Source organism: Cibotium barometz, chromosome 34 (genome assembly GCF_041138505.1).
Source record: "Cibotium barometz isolate CiBa-2024 chromosome 34, ASM4113850v1, whole genome shotgun sequence".
Lineage (NCBI taxonomy): Eukaryota > Viridiplantae > Streptophyta > Polypodiopsida > Cyatheales > Cibotiaceae > Cibotium > Cibotium barometz.
The window spans coordinates 29,190,682-29,213,624 of NC_141079.1; the positions used below are offsets into that span (position 1 = coordinate 29,190,682).

At 40.6% G+C, this 22,943-nt stretch overlaps 1 non-coding gene across 1 annotated transcript; it reads left to right on the top strand.

Moving 5' to 3' along the window:
- Positions 1–10,231: 10,231 nt before the first annotated feature.
- Positions 10,232–10,304, top strand: TRNAE-UUC (transfer RNA glutamic acid (anticodon UUC)). Its single transcript has one exon. It is a non-coding gene; the product is annotated as a tRNA-Glu (tRNA).
- The last annotated feature ends 12,639 nt before the right edge of the window (positions 10,305–22,943 follow it).

Sequence of the window (22,943 nt, forward strand, 5' to 3'; positions counted from 1 at the left end):
GATCTTAGTTCCTAGGATCCCCTTGACCCAGCTAGGGTGGGGACCTTACAATTGGTATCAGAGCCGATCTCAGTTCCTAGGATTTGTTATTCAAAGGTTTAATTATTAAGGGTTAAAACAAGTGATTGTTTATCATATGAGGACGAATCAATCATCTCTACTAGCCACAGAAGTGGTTTGAATATCCTCACATGTTGAGACAATCATCCTCTGAGATTGTGCTTGTATCTTGGGAGTGCACATGCAAGATATTCGTACAATAAATTTGAGAAATAAGATTGGGGAGGAAACCTTTTGAGGAAAAACATAGGGTGATCTAATTAAGAAATTAGGGCTGAATAACTAGAAGGATAGACCAAAACTTTGTTTAGAGAAACTTTTAGAATATATCTCATTAATTTGTATATTGTAAATTATTAAGATTATAACTCCATTAAAGAGACACCTATGTAAGGTACCAACATAGGTTTAAATAGTTAACGTGTGAATGCCATGACTGGATGCTTTACACCAGGACGGTCGTTCGGATCCTGATCCCATCTTGGACAAACGTGGGTCTAACTTCGGATGTGTAATTTCTAGAAAATGAAGCTCCTAGGCATTTAATCTTGAGTGCCTTCAGATGTGGTGCTATAATAAGTATTTGATCGTTTTGAACTTTTCATGGATGATAGTTTTATGGTAGATGGTAAGGGAAGATTAAATTTTGAATTGTTTTCTTGATGACACTTAGTCCTTTTTTGAAGTTTGTATGATTTTCTTTTTATCTTTATTATCCGACAAGAATAGGAGGGTTAAAATTCTAAGAAGGTTGTTTCTTGAAAGGAAGGTGACTCGGTAACTAAAAATAAATAAATAAATAGTTGAACAAAAATCTCAAGTATTACCAATGGAAACTTGAAAGTTTACCCTTTCATGATTTTATTGTGATGGAAATTCTAGATTAACATGCCCATGACCAAGGATATAAGTAAAGTTAGTCAGCTATTGTTAATGATAAACAAATAATTATTGCTTAGAGCATTCTAAGGAGAGTATTACTCTTCATATAATATATGAGGTCGGATTTTATAGAGGAGTCGATTTAAATGAATAGACTTATCAGTGGATGGAGAGTGTCCAAGCAGTTAACCATGTTAAGTTTTGTACTTATTATATCATATAGGAAATATCATGGAATTTATATAGACCACCTAAGTAAAGACCTTTTCTTAAGAAAGAGAGTTTGAGTCTGAGAGACTTCTTGGATATTTTTCATTCAGGCAAGAGAGTTTCTCGCCAAGAAAGCTTAGATAATGGCATTAAAGAAGTCCTTCATGAAGCCCAACTTGAATCATTCAAAGGTGAAGGAAAGAATTTGGGAGAAGAAGTAAAGGCTTGGATAGAGTCCATGGACGAGTATTTCGATGTAGCTGGACATAATGAAAGAAGCAAGTTCGCCCTTGCTTGTTTAAAAATCACGAGAAATGGCTAGATTAGTTGGAAGAACTATTGTCAAGTCAACCACTAGAACCAGAAATAGTTGTTAGGGGATGCCATGAAAGTACACCTTCGTGAAAGGTTTTGTCCTCGAGGATTTCAGGAGGATAAAATGAATGAATTTTTGGAGTTAACCTAAGAACGGAAGACCCTAGAAGAATACCACCAAACTTTTGCTAAACTTATCCAATTTGCTCTAGATATGGATGAGGTAACTCTTCTCCATTTGGAAGCTTAATCCGCCTTTGAATAACCTAGTCAATAATTACCAAGCCATCCTCCATTTCAGAAGCCATAATTATGCCCAGAGACTATGATAAAGTTTTTTATATGGAAAGTGTCCAAAAGGACTTCCATGTTAATTAGGAAGAGGTCCCCTAATTGAAGAGGAATGTCAAGCCCACCCCTCGCTAAGAGGAATCGTGAGCTAGAGAAAAATCAAGGTCAAGAAATAGGGATCACAGGGTTAGAGAGCAAATATCTGACTTGCCGTAAACATTGCATCTGGACTTTTCAAGAAAGAAGATATTTTAGATGCCAACAACAAGGTCATCAAGAGAAGAATTACCCTTTCCTCCACGAGATCATCCTTGGCCAAATCAAAAGAAAGACTAATCTTTCAGACAACAAGATTAGAAAGAAGAGCTCTCCCTCAACTATATATCAAAAATAAAGACAACGCCAACGAGCTTTTCCATGAGAACAAATGCTTCAAGTGTAAACAACATGGCCACATGAGAAAAGATTTCCCTAACTAACCAAGGACCCTTCTCTTCCCAAATCATGGAAAGGGGAAACCCAATAGGATTAGCCTATATCAATCCAAGAGGCAAGAATGAGGCCAGTACAAAGCCTAGAATATCCAAACTAGGAAGTGGTTGCCCAAGTTGTGATTGTTTTGAATTAAGCTAGAGATCATTGATTCTTTAATCAAAGTTTAAATAAGAATATGTTAGGGAGTATGCTAGAGATTAACATAGGGATTGTGTTATGAAGTATTATAGAGATTATGATAAGATTATAAACGAGAGATTAAGTTAGAAATTTTGATATAGATTATACATATGATGGGTTAAAGATAGTCAAATTTAACAAGTGTTTCTATGAGCAAATAGATTATACATATGATGGGTTAAAGATAGTCAAATTTAACAAGTGTTTCTATGAGCAAATAGAAGTTGATTGGTGCAAGATTTATGTGAAGTAAGGTATTCTAGGAGACGATGCTAAGGTTATGCATCTTGCTATCATAGGTTAGATCGCATAAAGGATTGATCCCCTTATATTTTTCCATGACAATTTATGGAGTACCATATTACATGGGGATATGAAATAAGGAATTTGTAAGGTAGAATTAGGGATAATAAAGAATCGGTCCATATCATATGAGAGTGTATATGGATGCATGAAGTTAGGATAATAAGGCCAATTAACTTTAGAATAATGAAGACATTTTGGGAGCTCAACAAAATGAGCTAGACACATGAAAGAAGAGACTCTTAGGAACAATGTTTAGATAAAAGAAGATTTCTACCCAGTGGGGACCACTTTGGGAGAGAGGAGGATTTACTTAGAGATTACCCCAGGTTGCGAGATGAGGACATCTCGAATCTTTTAAATGGGGAAGAATGTAAGATCCCTCCCAAGCCATATGATGATTCTCTTTTAATATAGATTTCAAGAAGAAAGAGAGTGCACTTAGAGAGAGAGAAACTATAAGGTTAGAAATATTAAGAAAATGATAGAGTAAAAATATTAGCTCCGAAAATCTGAAAAGAAATAAGAAGATAAGAATAGATCTATTAAGAGATAAATATCTCCAAAAATAGAATTTTGAATTTAGATGATAGGAGGTCATATTTAGAGTACTTTTACATATTTAGAGGCCAAGCACACTAAAAATATGAAAAAGCAACGCGTTTCTAAATATGGCACGTTTACGACTATACACAGACGTTTCTGCCTATTCTACCCACGTGGGCTTGTAGACCAAATGTCTTCCAGTTCTTTTGGCTGGTTATATGACCATATTTTGAGTTTTTATCAGTGAGTTATGGCTGAAACAATTCGCTGGTTCTGTCAGGGTCTATATAGGGAAACTGTATAAGAAGGCAACAAGTGGCCACAAGGTGATTCTAGACCATGAGATGTATATATCCCTTCATTATTATCTAATATCTCGGAAGAGAAGGCTAGTTTGATATGGTCTTTTGGAGGAAGAGACTACTACTCCATAGTTTTAAGGAAGAATAGTATGCCATAGTCCTGCGAGAGAAGGCTACTTTGCCATAGTCTTGTGAAAGAGAGAAGAGCCAAAGTACGAGTAAGAGAAAATTAAGCTCAGGGATAGTTGCATAATTCCAATTCTATGAGAAGGCATTAGAAGACTCTCCATTCTCATATTTCAAGTTGTTCTGAAGACAACAATAAACGATAGATTTCTACATAATTTCTATAAGGTATATAATTTTAGTTTTTCAATTATATATCATTCTTGGGGGGTTGAGGTATGGCCTCGGCTTCTCTATTAATTGTCAATAGTGATCTATTTGTTGATAGATTTATTAGTTAAAGTTTAATTAAGATAAAAATTACTATAGAAATAGTATAATGAATTATTGAAAAGAAAAGAATTTTTTTATTTTATGGATATGTTTGATGGTTTCATTGCTATGTATATGTTTGCTGGTTTCATTGCTAATCTACAAGTACATCTTCTCCCCTACTTTGCTAACTCCGCTCTAGGCTTGCATAGTCATAGGCGGAGGTAGTAGAAAGCCTGAGAGTCAGCCCAGGAGGTTAATCCCCTCCTATGCCTCTAGGAACTGGATTTCCACCCCATGAGGGGTGGACATGTGATTATGATGCTGCCTAGTTCTACATGCCTAGGTGTTAGATATCCGTAACGCCACTACGGGCGTTACCACGAGAGGGGACGGCCTCTGGCTCACCACCCAGCCATAGAGGAAGAATGAGGATTGCCCCTCATCCCCCAGGCTATATAGTGTGTGGCTTGCCGTCCACACTAGCCTGGCCGCCCATGACTCTGCATGGGCGTCCTCTCCCACTGAACCCCGGACATGGCCATCCGGTCTACCATCGGTCTACGTGACATTAACCCCCCTTAAGAAGAGTTTTCGTCCTCGAAAACAAACTAGGGAAACCTTTTGGAAATTGCACTACGGCGTTCCCAGGTTACCACCTCCTCATCCCTATCTGTCCATTTAACAAGTACCTCCTGGTACACTTTATGTCGGGTTTGTCTATCACGATACTCTAGAATCTTTTCAGGTTCATGTGGTATCTTTGGTTTACTGACATGGAAGACAGGATGGACTTGAGAACTCTCCGGTAACTCAAGTTTATATGCGTCCCCAATCTTCTTAAGGATTTTAAAAGGACCACAATATCTCGGAGAAAGTTTATCACACTTTCCCGTTTTCATGGTTTCTGACTGCGCAGGAACCTTGAGGAATACAAAGTCACCTTCTGCAAAGGTCACCTTTCTTCGTCCTTTATCTGCATAAGTTTTAGCGCGATCCTGAGCGCTACGAATGCTCTCGTGCGGCTCTGAGCATATCATTCATATCTTCAAGGAAATCCTTGACAGATTGAATCTTCTCCTTTTCTAGGCCTACAGCCATCGGAGATCTCGGCTGGAATCCATACATTAAGATGAATGGTGTAAATCCAGTCGCTGAGTGTTTGGAGCTGTTATAGGCAAACTCCAATAAGGGCAAGTACTCTTCCCAATTAGATTGCTTCTTACTAACATAAGAACGCAACATATCCTCTAGAATTTGGTTAACTCTTTCAATTTGACCATCAGACTCCGGATGATTTGCCGTACTCATACTCAGAGTAGTATCCAACTTTTTGAAGATTTCCCTCCAAAAATGACTGTTGAACTTTCTATCTCTATCCGACACTATATCTGCGGGCAGGCCATATAGCTTGTAGAGATGTTCAATAAAGAGTTTTGCCAACTCTGGCATTTTAACAGTTTTCTTCGTGGCAATAAACTTTGCCATTTAGTTAACCTGTCCACTACCACCCACACCGTCATTCCCTTGACTCGTCTTGGGTAAACCGGTAATGAAATCCATGGAAATGTTTTCCCATTTTCCTTGAGGAATCTCCAGCGGATGGAGTAGTCCTCCAACCTTAAGACGTTCATGTTTATTGACCTGGCACTTACTGCATTTCAGCACATAAGTCTGGACGTTCTTAAACAAACTAGGCCAATAAAACTGTCTTTTTACTAGTGCATAGGTCTTCTGAATCCCACGATGACCCGCACTTGGACTATCATTAGACTATCATTACTTTCTTTAAGAATTTGGGCCCGAAAGTCACCAATAGTTGGTACACATACTCTACCCTTGTAAAGTAAGTACCCGTCGTCAATGGAGTAATTAGCATATTTCTCCCACGTGTCCGGTCGAGCTCGATCGTCGCTACGGGCAATCCGACGTGCCATTAACTGGGGAAGTCATTGGTAAGCAAATGTCTAGTAGTACTCACGCAAGCCGTGATTTGGTATTTCAACCAAAACCCCAAGGCAAATTTCATGCCTTGATTTTGCATCATGTCATTAGCACAGAAGCTAATGTACTGGAGAGCACTCTAGTAGCACAAGTTCTTAGACTATGCTACTAGATATTTGTAGACTACGCTACCATGTTGCATCACCAACTTGTTAAAACTTCTTTTTGGAAAGCTCTACGGCCATAGGAGAAATAAACTAGAGCCAATCTAATCACGCATCACAAGGATTAGTTCCAAAGTTGAGAGATACTTTCTCTCTTAGAGTAACATCTTTGCACAAGCATATGCTCTAGAATCTTGTTGGGTTTCTAACTACCATCAATCTACGGATGGTTAAACTCCACTCTAACTCAGAGTAAATGTAAGTTTTGAAAATTTCCCTTCAAATATAACAATCAAACTTCCTATCTCTTATGCCATACTATATATGCGGGCAGACCATATAGTATGTGGAGATGTTTGATAAAGATTCTTGCACCACTACGGGTGTCTGGAGTTACATACAATCACTTACAACTCTTTGTTGCTATTACCAGACACATCTCTTCAAGTATTTTCTGGACTCACATAACTATTCGAGTTTATGTGATATTTGAGGATATCCCTCAAGAAAGGTTTTTGTCCTCAAAAACTCTACTCTCAAGCGGACTACGCGCTAGTGTCATTCCAAGAACAAATCTAGACCGTGTTTAATATCATGTGTTATATTCTTGAGTCCTTCCAAGAAACTTTTAAACATCTTGCAACGAAGATGTGATATAGTGTCTATGCACATATTGTGGTACTATTGATAAACTGCTTTGCAACAGATCAGTGGTTTCACACTTGTAACAAAGTGCTTCATTGTTGCATATTATTACCCTTTATAAGCGGTTACACACTTATGAATCATTTGGGTGGGTTGTACCATCTATCAAGAAAAATTCCAAACTACAAATAACCACATTATCAATCCACGGATAATGACTAAGCTTTCTGCGAAGCCATAGGTTGATAGATAATTGATGGTAATTACACAAGGCCAATGTCTCATTACATCATACATTCAATATAAATGCAAACATCACAGTACTTCGTGATGATGAACTTAAGAATTTCATCCTATCCCTGTTTGGTGTTGGTATGAAGTATAACTATGAGAACATTATTTGCTGCCTCCTCATTATAGCGGCAAAGCTACCTACCCATCACAGGTGGCAATCTCTACCAAGCTATAACCAATGACAAGAAAATAAACGAATACTCTTGTAAGAACTTCATAACCATATGTCACACCAAACTCATAATCACTACGGATTAAATGCCAGGGCTTGCTAAATTGAATGTTATCTGATAGGTAGAGGGGATCATCAAACTACGGATGACCTCGACAACTCACTAGGACTAGTGATGTGTAACTTTTAAGTTACTGCACTCTCCTTGCTTATTCCATACCATCGAACAAATCGGTCCCTCGATTTGAGCACCGTCAACATATTTATGAGTACCTCGATACTCATGGATTGTGGTTCGGTAATTTAAAATGTTGATCTAGAGTATCTTTCACTCGAGGATCTTAATTTTATTAGCAGCTATCTATTAGTAGTGAGTAACTACGTACCCACTATCACCACACTAGTAGCTCCATACTAGTCTGTGAGTAACTCCGTACCCAATGGCGTACCTCCCCCGAGTGGGAGCACCATATACAACCATCTATAACAAGATGCTTAAGTCACTTGCTGCTAAGAAGTGACTACACAAATTGACATACTAGTCTGTGAGTAACTCCGTACCCAATGGCGTACCTCCCCCGAGTGGGAGTACCATATACAGCCATCTATAACAAGATGCTTAAGTCACTTGCTGCTAAGAAGTGACTACACAAATTGACCCCTCCATTGCACATTGCAGTACAATTTCTGGTATTACAACACAAATTTTTGGACGTCCTTATCATAGAGGTCAACTTAAAAACTAGTGCATAGGTCTTGTGGAGTCTCGGCTGACCTAACCACACCACTGGTGACTTCCTACAAAAAATGTGGCGCCGAAGTCACCACCTATGTACTTTAACTCCGTAAAGTACATGGTCTCATCTATCATCTATGGAAAGTTGTAAAACATTCGTCTGGAGTGAGATACTACTCACTATTGCCATGTAAAACCTTATTAAATCCATGGAATGCTCCACTCATTCCCAAGGGGTCTTACAACTTATAGGGTTTACATGCACATGAACTTTGTAAGCAAAATAGCCTGTCATGCAATATTACAATTGCTTATGTAGGAAAGTAATATATTTCCCAAATTCATATGGTAGCAACTAAAATGTGCTCACAATCGCACACTTATGTTGAACATAGGCAAGACTACGCTTGCAAAATGCTATAGGGCGTCCCCCATGCATGAAACTGTCCAACCAAGCTAGTCTTACTGCTAACCTCTAGATTTAGATCACTCCGGAACTAAATCACTCTGTTAGCACTAGTACACCATCATGGTCTTGCTACCTAGAGCTTCTCCGAACTCTGTAACTGGGTTTTATCCCAACTTATGGCTATATTTGGTAATTTTCAAAGTTCAAATTTTATCTTGCACACTTTATCACTACAGACAAGTGTACATACAGACCTGCCAAAGAGTCAAGTTACATGCACAAGCCTTGGCGTCCCATTCCACCAAGACTACAATCGATTCCGTGAGAATTTGATATCCCATACCATCAAATTACCACCAAACCAATTGATGTGACATATAAAAAGGCTCTTTCCCCCCTCGAAAGATCACCACAAACTCTCGAGCAGTGGGATGTCGACGCATGGCAATAAAACGAAGAGAAAACCATGCTAGTAAGTTTAAGAACAGTTCTCTTTGTCGATCAACTTCTATAAGGGCATTGAGCATTACATCTCAAGACTATACCCCTTCAGATTTACCTTTGATTTCTACAAATCAATCCTAAATCTGCTAATCCCTCAGATTAGTACTCCCAGATAAACCATTAAATTGAGTACTGCTAGCCCCTTTATCCCAAGTAATACACACCTTAGGGATTACTTTTACAAGGCAATCTACGTGACTAAATCAAACTTAGTCATTACTCTCTAGGCCCAAGTAGTGACACTATTTTGTTACTACTACTAACAAGGGCCAGCTTGCCTCTACGGGCCAAGGCTCTCTTGTTGCTACAAACAGTAAGCAACTTGTTTGGACACAAGGCATAACCACATCAAGACTACGCTTGTACATGGTTCTCATTTGCCAAAGTTTATCACAATCTTCTAGCAACTGTTAAAAGATTGTGAAGGGTTATGAGCACTACGGCTCAATTAGGCTTACCTTGATTTCTTGTGATAAGCACTTCGTCTAATTTGGGCACAACTGACACCATTGCCGGTCCTCTTAGCCCAAGTAAAACACACCGCAGTTTTAGATTTACACTATAGCCAAACTACGTGACTTTGATGGTCAATACTAAGTCTATGCTAAGCTTAAATTTAGTTTCTCTGAATTAAATGTGTGATCACCACATGTGCTTAGTTCAATTCACTTCGAACTAGGACCAAGTCACTCCGGACTAGACCTGAGTGGTGACACTGCAGAGAAGGTGTGTCTACAGAAGAACACATTTGTTTGTCACTACAAAACAAACACAAATTTGTCCGAACAAAAACTTTAACTCTAGCAAGACGACGTTCGCAAAAGTGTAAATTGAAATCTGGCGAGGCTACGCTCCCAGAGTCTTCATAACAAAAATAAAAATGATCGAGAGGCTGTGGCTTGCTGGGATTATCCCTTGCGGCGGGGATTATCTTTCCTCCCCTTCCGAGAGAGGATTCGTTTGAATTTTTTTTTTCATTTTTAATTTCATAAAAATGAATAGTGAAAATAAATTTAGAAAAATAAATGGTTTTTTTAAACCCCCCTTTTTTTTTCTAGCCGCCTGCAGCGCTGGTTGGCTGCTGATGGCTGGCCGGCCCCCTGGCTTGGCTGGCGTTGTGGCTACTTTGGCCGCCGCCGCCCCTAGCTGGCCGCCGCCGCCGCCACCGCTAGCTGGCCTGGCTGGCCTGGCTGGCCACGCAGGCCAGGTCTCACAGGCAAAGGCGCCCCCCCTCTCTCTTTAAGGTCGCAAATGCTACGTCCCATCTCACAGGCAAAGGCGCTGGTCTTCGCCAGCCCTTCTTTTTGTAGCTCTTCGCCCACACAAACGTCATTTTCGGCAGCCGGTCTAGCTCAGTTGGTAGAGCGGAAGGCTTTCAACCTTGTGGTCATGGGTACGAGCCCCATGGCCGGCGCCTTGTACATGATTCATCTCTAAACGTAAACAGCATGCGTTTCAGAAGGCACGTGGTTCAGCTCCTCAAGCGTAGCAAAAATCAACGCCTGGGCTAGCCTGGCTGGCCGGGTAAGGCCTGGCCGCCTTGATCCAGCAAATCGCCCCCCCTCACAGGTCGCACATAATGGCTCTTTGCCTGGGTGTTTTCGCTTCACACACAGCAGGCTTCACAGGTCGCACATAATGGCTCTTCGCCTGGGTCAGTGTGTTTACGCCTCACACATAGCAGCTCTTCGCTGTGGTCTTCGCAAAGGTCAGTGTGTTTATAAAGCTTTCGGGTCTACGCCCCCCCCTTCCACACAGCTTCAATGCATCTTTGGCAGACAATTTCAACGCAAAGAAAAACAAACAAAACGAGATGCTTTGCTTACCTGCGATGCTGCTTACTGTGTGTGACGGGGAGAGAGAGAGAGAGAGAGAGAGAGAATTCTTCCCTTCCATTCTTCTTGGCCGCCTCCTTCCACACACTCCATTGTGGAGATAAGGATGAGGAAATGAATGGTCGAAAACTGTCGAGTGGGCTCCGGTCCCTCGGTCACGCGCGGACTCTAACGATCCCATCGAACCACGCTCTGATACCAGTGTTAGATATCCGTAATGCCACTACGGGCGTTACCACGAGAGGGGACGGCCTCTGGCTCACCACCCAGCCATAGAGGAAGAATGAGGATTGCCCCTCATTCCCCAGGCTATATAGTGTGTGGCCTACCGTCCACACTAGCCTGGCCACCCATGACTCCGCATGGGCGTCCTCTCCCACTGAACCCCGGGGACATGGCCATCCGGTCTGCCATCGGTCACCACAGGCATTACAGCCTACGTGACACTAGGCTAGTACGATGAATTAGCCCACCTCATGAAGTAGATGTCCCCTCTAAGAAGCGAGAGGTTTTGGTACAAGTGGCAGGACCTAAGGGGGTGATAAGCCAGCTTAGCCCTCGCCAACAACTGGTCGATGACGAGGGAGTATGGTCTGTGAGATATGCCCAGCTGGTTTAGACTGGAAGATCGAATTCTAGATAATCGGTGGATTGGTACTGGTTTGGATAGATCTATGGAGATGGATATGGAAGCCTGGATTTGGCTACTGACCCAATTTCAAGGTCTCTTTTGTAAACATTTTGTTGTAAGAACTATTTGATGGCTGTTTTAAGGAACATTGTGAAACATTTTGAATTAAGGAATGCATTTTTATATGTTTCAAAGTGTGGTAGGACCTAATTAGATAACAAAAATGATTGGGTGCGTGGGTGGATGGATGCCCTGATGGCGCCATCCTATAGATGGGTGGACCCGATGAGTTGGGTAACTTTTCAACATAATTATTATTTACAATCTGTAATAGAATATGAGTAGACTAGCACAGAATACTTAATGACCAATATCCAAGTGGTAGGTGGTGTTAAGGAGGGGTTAGTAAAACAACGGTGTTAGTAAAAGAAAGTGGGAAGGGGGGGATTTCAAAGAAGCAAGGAGGTAACTCGCATGGAAATTTCTTACGCTCCAAGATGTTGTATATCAATGGCGATGTACATGTAGCTATAGCATCTTCATCAAGACACCTTAATGGGTATCTTGGCTCCTGTGGGTGTTGATTTATTGGGGGTCGATTTTCTCTATTTTACTTGTAGTGGTTTGTCTTCTTCTATCATTGATGTAGCTCATGGGATTGGGATCCTGTGTTGATAGGAATGGTAGTTGAGGTGAGGATCCATAGATGTTAAAGCATAAGAAGAAGTTATGGGTAGGATTAATTAGACATGAAGGAGCACAGTTATTTGGGCAAAGCAGGGGTGATTAAGAAGATCCAGGTGTGATGGGTCATACCATTGACCAAGCTTGTGCCCTCCATGGTTCCCCCATCCAAAGATATACCTAGATGGCTGTCAATGATGAATCTTTATGCAGTGTGTGCACAAATAACAGAACCCAGTGAGAATTGTGCATGTTGTGCATGGGCAAGGGCACAAGGTGTGCTCATGGTTGCTAGCACCTAGACATTCCTAATCATCTAGAGACTCTTTTTTTAAGTCCTCTTTTTAAGTCCTCATGTGGGTGAGGACTTACATGTGTTTATTGGTTAGCACCCCAAAAAAGGGTTTTGTACTAATTAGCCCATTTAGCTAGATTTGTGAGCTTACCCTTGAGGTTATCTTTGAGTGGTTGGATAAGCTCTGACATTTGTGGCACTACCTCTTGGTTTGGTGATGAAGTCGAGGGGCGGGGTGGAGCTTTGTGGATGAGGCTCTTTTGGTTGAAAGGATTGGGAAAATTAAGCTTTTAAGTGCTTGTGTTTGGTGTGTGGGCAAGTCTATATGATGTAGGTGATGGAGAGGGGACTAACTCTTTTGGTTGGAAGGATTGGGAAAATTAGGCTTTTGAGTGCCCGTGTTTGGTGTGTGGGTAAGTCTGTAGGATGTAGGTGATGGGGACTTGCTTCCTTGTTGGTCGCCAAACCATATACGTCGAACAAGTACTGGCTTGGGTGGTGTGGTTTGGGCCAACTGTTGAGGGTTACTCCGTGGGATCCAAATGATAAGAGTTGCCCTCATTGAAGCCTTGAGCATCTAAGAGATGTTTGGGCACCCATCGTTGCCGAGTGATGAGGGCCCGTGGTTGACGAGGCTTCTTGGTTTTTTGTCGGCGAGGCTTTAAGCTATGAGTAGGTTGTCGACGTTGAGGATAAGCTGTTGATTGTGGCTTTGGGACCCACAAGTGTGTGTTGCCTTCATAGAATCCTTGAGCTTTGAGCATGGTGGTAGGCACCCATCAATGTTGGCTTCGCTGTGCTTGGGGTCGCCTAAGTTTTTTTTAGGTGTCGATTATGTCCATACGTTGCACGATTTTGAATTTGGGTTGGGTGGAGATTTGAATTTTTGAGTGAGGGGAAACAACTAAGATTCCCTCATTAATGTCAAGTAGGTGGGAAACAACTAAGATTCCCTCATTAATGTTAAGTAGGTGGGAAGATGCTAAAGTTAAGTAGGTGGGAAGATGCTAAAGTTAGAGGTTAACTCTAGATTAGTGGTTTTCAACTAATCTAGAGGCACTCTAACTTAACTCTAGATTAGTGGTAACTTTTCAAAGAATCTAGAGGCACTCTAACTTAACTTAAAATTAATCTTTTCTAATCCCACTATTAATTACCCTTTAAGCCTCTTTTTTGCTCTCTAATCCCTAATGGAGGGAGGATTTTTGAGATGGGAATTTGATAGGTGGATTAGCAATGTTTAGGCTAACCCAATGATGTGATCATCCCCTATAAATCTTTCTAATTAGGTCTCTAATTAACCCACTCAAAAGAGGAAAAATTAGGAAAATGAGACCTAATTATGCTAATTCTCACTAATTGTGACCTAATGAGAGTGGTCTAGGCATGGAATTAGGTCAAGGAAAGTGTTTAGAACACTAATGCCACTCCAATTAGTCCAATTGCAAGGAATTAGGCTCAATTTTTTGATTTTTAGCTCTCTTTAAGCTCACTAATCACACTAACTAATAGATTAGTGATAATTAATAAAAATGAAGAGATTATTTATGATTTTTTAGGCTTTTAGTTGATTAGGGTTCTATTTAACATTCCTGAGCTACCTATGTACACTAATCTAACAAAAAACATAATTGAAAGCAAAAAATTAGCAAAAAAACGCTCTAGGTTTAAGGAAAAACCCTTTCTTTGAGCTCTCTATCATTCAAATCTCTAGTTTTTTTTACTTAAACTCTTGCTAATCCTACTCCCAACCACTAAACTCTTGATAATCCTACTCCCAACCACTAGCTATGTACAAAATCAAAACAAAAACAACAAAACAAATCAAACAAACCAAAACCGAATGCTATAGTTACTTGTTGGCTGGGCAATGGAGACTTCGTTGGATTCGAATCAAGGAAGGCTTTTGACAAGTAGTGGTTTGGCGCTCCAATAGCGGCACCAAAGATCTTAAGCTCACCCTAACATGTTGTGGGAAGTTACTAATCCACTAAGCTCGAACTATGCTCAAGAACTCCATCGTAGCCACTCGTCGCACCGCTATCCTCCCGCACTTGTCACACTAAGGTGGCTGCTAATCCAACGGGTGGTGCAACGTCTCTCACAAAGATTGTTTGGGATCTCCACAGAAGACGATCATGGTGATAGCCTAATCACTCAAGCAAGAGGGAGAGAAGAAGCAAGAGATAATGAGTGATTAACACTAATCACTCCTAAACCCTAACCCTAAGCACACCACATGCTGGTTGGACTAGAGTTGCAAGAGGAAGGGAGTGTAGAGAACACTCCACTTCTATTGCACAAATGGGAGAATGAGTTACAAACAAGAAAAATTGGCTTTTATAGTTCCAAGCCTTTTCCAACTAGGCTGCCCAGGAGTAAGCGACCCAAGGCGCCCAAAACATAGTTACAAGGATTTTCTCTATGGTTTGGCCAATTGACCGAGATTCTCTTGTCTGTCCTTCAAAGCTCAAGACTTGGGAGCTTCTTCAAGGGGTTTTCCTCATCAAATAATGGGATTTACAATATAATGCGGGCGCCCATTACATAAGGTTGCAAATATAGTTATCGTAGAAATGTGGTAACCATATGTGGCCTGCCTGCCCACACTAGCCTAACTACTCATGGTAATCTGATCCAAGCACCTCACCCCTAAACCCCAGACACACTCACCCACACGCGCTCTAGCATGTGGACTCCATGTCCTGTCAAGCTCTACTGCCCACTAGGTGACTCACGCATGTCGTCAAGCTACATGACAGCACAACAACTCATTATTATTATGCCATCTATAATCTGACCAATCATTCCACTAAAGTAGTGTTATTACAATAGCCGTTCAATATATGGCAACACCCTCGAACTATGTGAATGTCCAAACACAAAATGTGGTGCCAGTCTAGACTACAATGCCTCAACCGATTATTCAAGTCCAACATCTGATCCCACCAGTAGCCCCTATGGCCATAATAGCCCTAGCTTTCCACTGGGGCTTTAGCAGCATGGGAAATTCACTACCAAAAGGATACCAATGTTTTTATCAATAGTTGGGTCACCACAATATAGTGTGCCTGATATGGATTAAACATCAGCAAGAAATCTAAAATCAATAGCTAGTATCGGATAATAGTACCTAGTGTGTAGCTAATATGGTGCTTATTACTCCAGATTGCATTAGCAATTAAGAGGTAGAATCAACAACATCGGTGGTGGTGGTGACACGCTCCCACAAGTAATATTGATTCACGAAGCTTCATAAATCCCCCACCCATTGAAAGAAAAATTACCTACATGGCAAGACCAACGATAGATATACGAGAGCAAGTGATGCAGATGGTTGGGGAGGCCTAGAAGGGGAGCCAGTCCCACCCCGTTCGGTCAGTGCGCTCAACAAGAGGAGATTGCACAACAGAGATGAATCCAAAGGCAACACTTCCAACTATTGAGCCTTATACTGAATTATCAAAAAGAGCTCTAGGTAAGTTGGTTGATATAGTGGTACACATAGATAAGGTGAATGTAGACCCTAAAGCCACAATGACAACTAAATTGAATTGTAATACCTGAAGTAATACTGATAATAAAGGCACTTCGTATTCTTGTATTTTTGTTGGTGGATAGCAAGTATGGTGTAAACATCATTTCAAATACCATGCGAAAGGAATTAGGAATTCTGGAATTAGAACTCACTCCTTTTTTTGGTCGAATCGCAGATCAAAGGCACGTAAAGCCCTTAGGACTGATACATGGAGTTTAAATCCAGATTGTTGGTTGTGATTACTCTATAGTATTTGTAGTTATGAACATGGAAGAAATCATCGGAGCCTACCCCATGCTGCTGAGATGCCCATGGTTATGACAAGGCAAGGTCAAACATAATTGGGCCACTAACCAGGTCACATTGTGGAAGGGCAAGAAGAAGATCAGGGTCAGAATCATCGTTGGCTCTCAGAGCAAGTCACTAAATTCACAAGACCACTACATGTTGAAGGTTTAAATTGCTGGCAAAGGGGTGGAAGAGGATGAGGAGGAAAGGATTTTGAAGGAAACTATGGGATTGGTCTCTTTTTGAGCTAGATGTGGACCAGATTATTTCCTAATATGTCCCCTCTTCCCTAATAATGCAATGGCCTGGTTACACCACCAATGACAGATAGTAGTGCCTACTTTGGAAGAAAATCCATAAGATTTCAAAGCTTTTGTGGCCATGGAAACTGCACACAAAGTAGGAATATAGAGAATCCACAAAATAAAGAAAGATGAATTAGAAGACATGAACTGAGGGGGCGTTGAATATACGTGCCTACTTTCAGAAGAAGATCCAAAAGATTTAAAAGCTTTTGTGGCCATGGAAGCTACAGACAAAGCATGAATAGAGAATCCACAAAGTAAAGGAAGACAAATTGGAAGACATGAACATAGGGGACGTCGATAATCCTTGGAAGGTACGGGTAAGTGTCAAATTAAGTGACAACCTAAGAAAGGAGTTGTATGGATTGCTTAAGACCGTACATGGATGTGTTTTCTTGGAGTTACATTGATATAAAAGGAATTGATCCCCTCAATTCTATCAACTTGAAAGAGGATACAGTTTCGATTTGCCAACATAGGTATCGTATGAATCCCAATTATGTTAAGTAGGTTGAGGAGATTGATAAACTATTACAAGTTCGATTTGCCAACATAGGTATCGTATGAATCCCAATTATGTTAAGTAGGTTGAGGAGATTGATAAACTATTATAAGTTGGGTTCATTTATCCAGTGAATATAAAGCCACTTGGCCAGTGTCACCAATTGTGATTGTTCCCAAGAAGAATGCAAATTGAGGGTCTGCATAGATTACAAGAAGTTGAATACAACCACAGTCCATGGATCCATTTCCATTATCGTTTATGGATTCTTTATTGGATGCAATGGTGTCTAGTCACACGAGATGTATTCTTTTTTGGATGGCTTGATCAACAGATATAACCAAATGCTAGTGGATCAAGAGAAGACATCCTCTGTGGCAGAATGGGGAGTATTTAGTTTAAAGAATGCTCTGGCAACCTTCCGAATAGATGGTACATGAGATCTTTGATAAATAATAACAGGCTTTATAAGAGTCTTCTTGGATGATTTTGGTGTTTTTTGAAAGGAAGCAGCACATGTCCTTCATTTGAAGTTGTTTTTTGAAAGGAAGCAGCACACGTCCTTCATTTGAAGTTGTGCTTGGAAAAGTGCCTAAAAGTTCCTTTGAGTCTGAATCCTACAAAATATGCATTTGCAATCAATGTGGACATCCTTCTTGGGCATATTATGGCCTTACAGTGGATCCACAAAAGGTGGAGGTCATTAGATCTTTAAAGAGCCCACCTAATGCAAGGCAACTTGGCAAATTTCTTGGGCAGATCCGCTTGTTGATTCCTCTGATACCTAGTGGATGTGGTGCACGTCTATTGTGCAGGCCTTGATGAAACAATATATAAATCTTTGTGTGGAAAATGGTGTGCGAGCAAGCCTTCCACCAACAATTTGCTGAAGTTGATGCTAATAGTGGCCCCTATCTTGCAAGTTTCGGACTGCTCTAAGCCTAAGCCTTTGCATGTGTTTGTAGATGCCTCAAATGTCATGATTGCAACTATGCACTAATGCAAGAGTATAAGGATGGATGGTTTCGACCCATCTTTATGCCAATCATCTACTTTCTCGGGCGGAAAGGCATTATTCCACTACCGAAAGAGAAACCCTTGGGATGATTTATGCTATTAACAAGTTCAGACATTATTTGTTGGGAAATTAATTCACTTTCAATGTGGATTATCTAGCTCTTTTATACATGATCAATAAGCCAAATTTGACAAGTAAGCTGGCATGATGGATGCTGCTACTGCTGCTTTAGGAATTCACCTTTCAGATTCACCATATTCCCGGGAAGGAGCATGCAGTTAGCTAATACTTTATGATGGATGCTGCTACTGCTGCTTTAGGAATTCACCTTTCAGATTCACCATATTCCTGGGAAGGAGCATGCAGTTAGCTAATACTTTATGAAGAATTGAAACTGGAGAAGCACCCATTGGTGTGATTGATTCTCAATAAAAGTAGTCCCATCCCCATTAGATTGGTGCATCAAGATGTTGATGTTTCTAACATAAGGAAATTTCCCTCTATATGAGATCAATGAAAATGATTGGCACTAAGAAGCAAAATGTTCATGATGATTGTAGGCCAATTTTACAAAATGGGCATTAACCACGTTCTTAGGAGATATGTTCCATCACATGAACAACAAACTATCTTGGCAAAGTCCCATCAAGGTATTATAGGCAGGCACTTCTCTGGAGACAATTGGGCAGAAAGCATTCCAGGCTGGTTTATGGTGGGACATTAAAGATGCATGGCAAATGGCTCGAGATTGTGAGGTATGTCAACACCTAGGTTAGCCTACGCGGTGCGATCGAATGTCTCACAACCCTATTTTTCCCTTATAACCTTTTCAGAGAAGAGGAGTTGGATTTTGTAGGTCCCTTTAAAGCTCCTACAAGAAATACTAGTAGAAAATACATTTTGGTGGCTACTAATTATTATACTAAGTGGGTAGAGGCCCATGCATTGAGAGATAATTAGGTGGAATCGATGGCCAAGTTCTTATATGAAATGATCATGACTTGTTTTGGGTGTGTCCAATTAAAATGGTGAGGGATCAAGGAGGGAATTTCCTTAATGCCATGATTTGTAGCTTGATAAAATGCCATATGATCATCTATAATAAATCAACAGTGTATTACCCTCAAGCAAATGGCCAAGTGGAATCCTCAAATAAAATCAACAGTATATGATCATACATAGGAAATCAACAGTGTATTACCCTTAGGAAAATGGCCAAGTAGAATCCACAAATAAAATCCTCCAGAAGATCCTGAAAAAGGTGTGAATGAAAATCAGATGGATTTAATTAATGGCCTTGGATGAAAAGAGGTTTCCAAGATCCTGGACGGTAAAGGTAGTTTAACACCGAAAAAAACTCTACATGGATAGAAATACCAAGTTCAAGATTTTTGAGGTAGTGTTACTCTTTTAGTCACGTATGGGACCGCACTAATTAAAACTCAAATGGGTTGGACCATACTGCATTTTGGCCAATATTGGTCCATGTACCTTTTCTTTGGTCACAATCGATGGAGTTCTTTGGCCAAAACTAGTTAATGGGTTCCAGTTAAAACCTTACTATGGAAAATTGCCGGATGATCCAATATGGGTAGTTCAATAAAAATAGATGGTAATCGAAATGCTAGCTAGGGGGGAACTGACAAAACCAATGATGGATGTTCACTTGGTCATTTTAGTCTTCTTGGCAGATGTTATGATGGCAGATTTCATCAAGGCGGATTAGGTTCTGGAAAGACTCACATGGGTGGCCTAGGTGGCCAATACCATATGGATCCTTGGGATATAGATAAAATGGACATATGCGTCATCAACATCAATGGAAATACCCATCCCTTAGAAAGTGGTGACAATGTGGCCACTTGTTCACCATGCATTGGCAGTTATTTCTAACTTCTCTTTAGAAAGTAGCCGCCCTCATGCCCGTCATGACATCGTATGAAAGGTTGAACAAGGTGTGGATTTCAATGGGACCGCCTTGTCCCACTAAATGTGGAGGGGTGCACATAATCATCAAAGAAGAAGGTGCCATGGTCTCGGAGGTAGACAAAGATATAGAGGAGGCCGTTGGAGGATCTTGGCGGCATGGGCAACTTTTGCGGGCAGCAAGGTCTTTTTCACTTGAACTTTCTCACATTGTTTGTTTCTTGTTGTCTTGCCACATGTTTATTTCTTGTTATCTCACCACATGTTTGTTTCTTGCTTTCTTTCCACTCAGACATCCTTCTTTGCATTTCTATCTTTGATTACTCACCCTTGCCCTCACCTTCCTTGTCATTCACCCCATCCCCAATAATAGTGGAGTTTGACAGCCTTACCTCTTTTGCCAACATGCAAACAAGAGTGAACCATCAATGGTTAAGGCAGACTCGATTTGAGAATTTCATCACCTTGCCTTGGAGTACATGGGAGGTAAATCCTCATGCACAGTCTCAACTCAAGTCCCTATAGGCAAGCCATGGTGGTAGTTTAGGTGAATGCTATCAATCTAGCCACTCTCTATTGAGATGTTTTGCCCGATTGTTCTCCCTTCCAATTGATGGCACCCCTCTAGTACAGGCCTTAGAAGAAGAAATGGTTGCTTGGAGATTAGCCATCGTTGATCCTTTAGTGAACTTGGTTTTCTTCTTTAAGAGAGAAAGCTCTAGTCCTGTAGAAGGAGTTACAGATTCCAAAGGATTAAAATAACCTCTTTGATTGCAGCTTAAAGAGTATGAAGATAAAATGGAGGAGCTCTCTAAGGAGAACAAGTAATCAGCAAGCATATAGATAATTTGAAAGTTTTGGTCATTATAGGAATAGTTTGTGGAAAAGTAATTCTAGAGCTTTGCAAACAGATAAAGGAGCTCAAAAAGGAAAAGGATGAAATGAAAGAAAATATTATCAAGAGACGGAGCATGATCATACGCTTCAACTCAGCCATTTTCAGAAGAGTTTCAAGACCAGCTCTGATAGCTCAACTAAAGGAAAGAAGCCAGGCAGTCATGGCCCTGTGAACACAAAGTATGTTTCCATTAGGTGTTGGGTTAATGCTACAGCTCAAGAAGGCTAATGAGGATTGGCCCGAAAGGACACTACATGGATCGTCGAGACCAAAGAAAACCATCAAATGACTAGTCCTTTGATAAGAAAAAAAAATTATACTCCTTTTGTGGTGGATTGGTCGGCTGATGGACAATGGGTTCAATTCGTCCGTTCAGCTGACCCACCAAGTGTGCCAGGTGCTAGCAATGATTACATACCTTTATTACCTTAGGTAGATTCATATTAACGAGCCGTGGAGATGTGATAAGGCACACATGTTGTTTCTGATCTTCATTGTAAAATCTATATATACATGTGCAAAGTGATCATTGTGAGAGAGAGCAAGGATATAGAAGATGATATAGTTTTTACATTAGTACAATTTACGATCTATTTCTAATCATGTTTCGGTGTTTCTTGTGCATTTCACTTTATATCTATTTCCTGTGCAATTCTCAGTAAGTGTTGGTTGACCCTCCCCCCCAACATGATAGAGCACATGTTTTATTTGCCTTGTTTCTAGAGAAGAGTTGCTTAACCAACCTAAGCTTGAATCCCATAAAGTATTCTTTTGCTATAGCAAGTGGTATTCAGTTGGTGGGCCATTTAATGTTTGCAACTGAGATTACAGTAGATTCAAAGAAAATGGAAGTTATTAAAGAATTCAGAGGCACTGGAAACCTTAAGGAGATACGCCGATTTGTGGATCATATCATGTGGCACGATCATTTCCTTAGATTTCTAATGGAAACTATCACTCTGTGAAAAAGATTCTCATTATCTCCAGCTCATGCTTGCCATGGAACCAATCTTGCAAACTTTTAAAACTAGTCTAAGCCCTTTCATGTGTTTGTGGATGCATCAAGTGTAGCTATTAGAAGCAAGTGACATAGGAATCAATGGGAGTGGTTTCAATCCATTCACTATGCAAGCGTGATGCTATCAAGTGCTAAATGAAAATGTTCCACCATGGAGCATGAGACCTTGGGCATGATTTACCTTATTTAAAAAAATTTGGCATTATATTTTTGGGAAATCAATTTAGTTTCATGTGGATCATTAGGGCTTACTATTTCTAGCAAATAAACCCAAATTGATGGGGAAGTTAGGTTGATGGGGATGTTACTTTGATATAAGAGTTTGACTTTCAAATTAAGCATATGCACTTGCAAATTTTTTTGCCCCACATTAAAATAGGTGAACCACCAAATATAGTGTGTTAGATCAACTTTTGTATGCTAATTTGTTTATTAGTACGGTTCCTTTGGATTGGTATGCAGGAGAGCTTCACATGAACTGGGGGTTGTCACATGCCCACCACCACTAGATGAGCTTCCACTTTGAATGTTGTTGGGATCCACCCATTGCTTAACCAACAAAGTTTGGTTAAGCAGTGGGTGGATCCCAACAACATTCAAAGTGGAAGCTCGTCTGCTTCGGCTAGGAGAGGGAAATTTCTCCACCTTTGCACCACGCAATATTGCTTCCCATCCCCCAAGGATGAAGAGGAGCTCAAAGATGGGATAATGTCTTCCAAGGGCATAGGAGAAGTGAAGGGATGGGTTATACACCAATATCCATGGGAGTATGGCTCCTCCACTACTTCCTTAAAATCTTGTTCCACCATGCTGGGAAATATAACCATCAAGAGTGGGAGAGGTGTTGGTGGACTCTCAAAGCTCCTTGGTCCCATGTAACTCTACTACCACTATGGGAGTCTCTCAAAGTGGGCCTTAGGCCCATTTAACTGCCACCACTATGAGAGTCTCTTGTGTTAAACCTTAAGAGGGATTGCCTCCACTATGTTTATTAGAAGGGTGGCAAGAATGGGTAATTGGAAGGGTGGAGAGAATGGGTTTGGGGAATTCTAGAGTGTAGTAATCTATACTTTGATAGTGCAAGTAAGTGGAGAGCCTTAAGGTGCACTGAGACG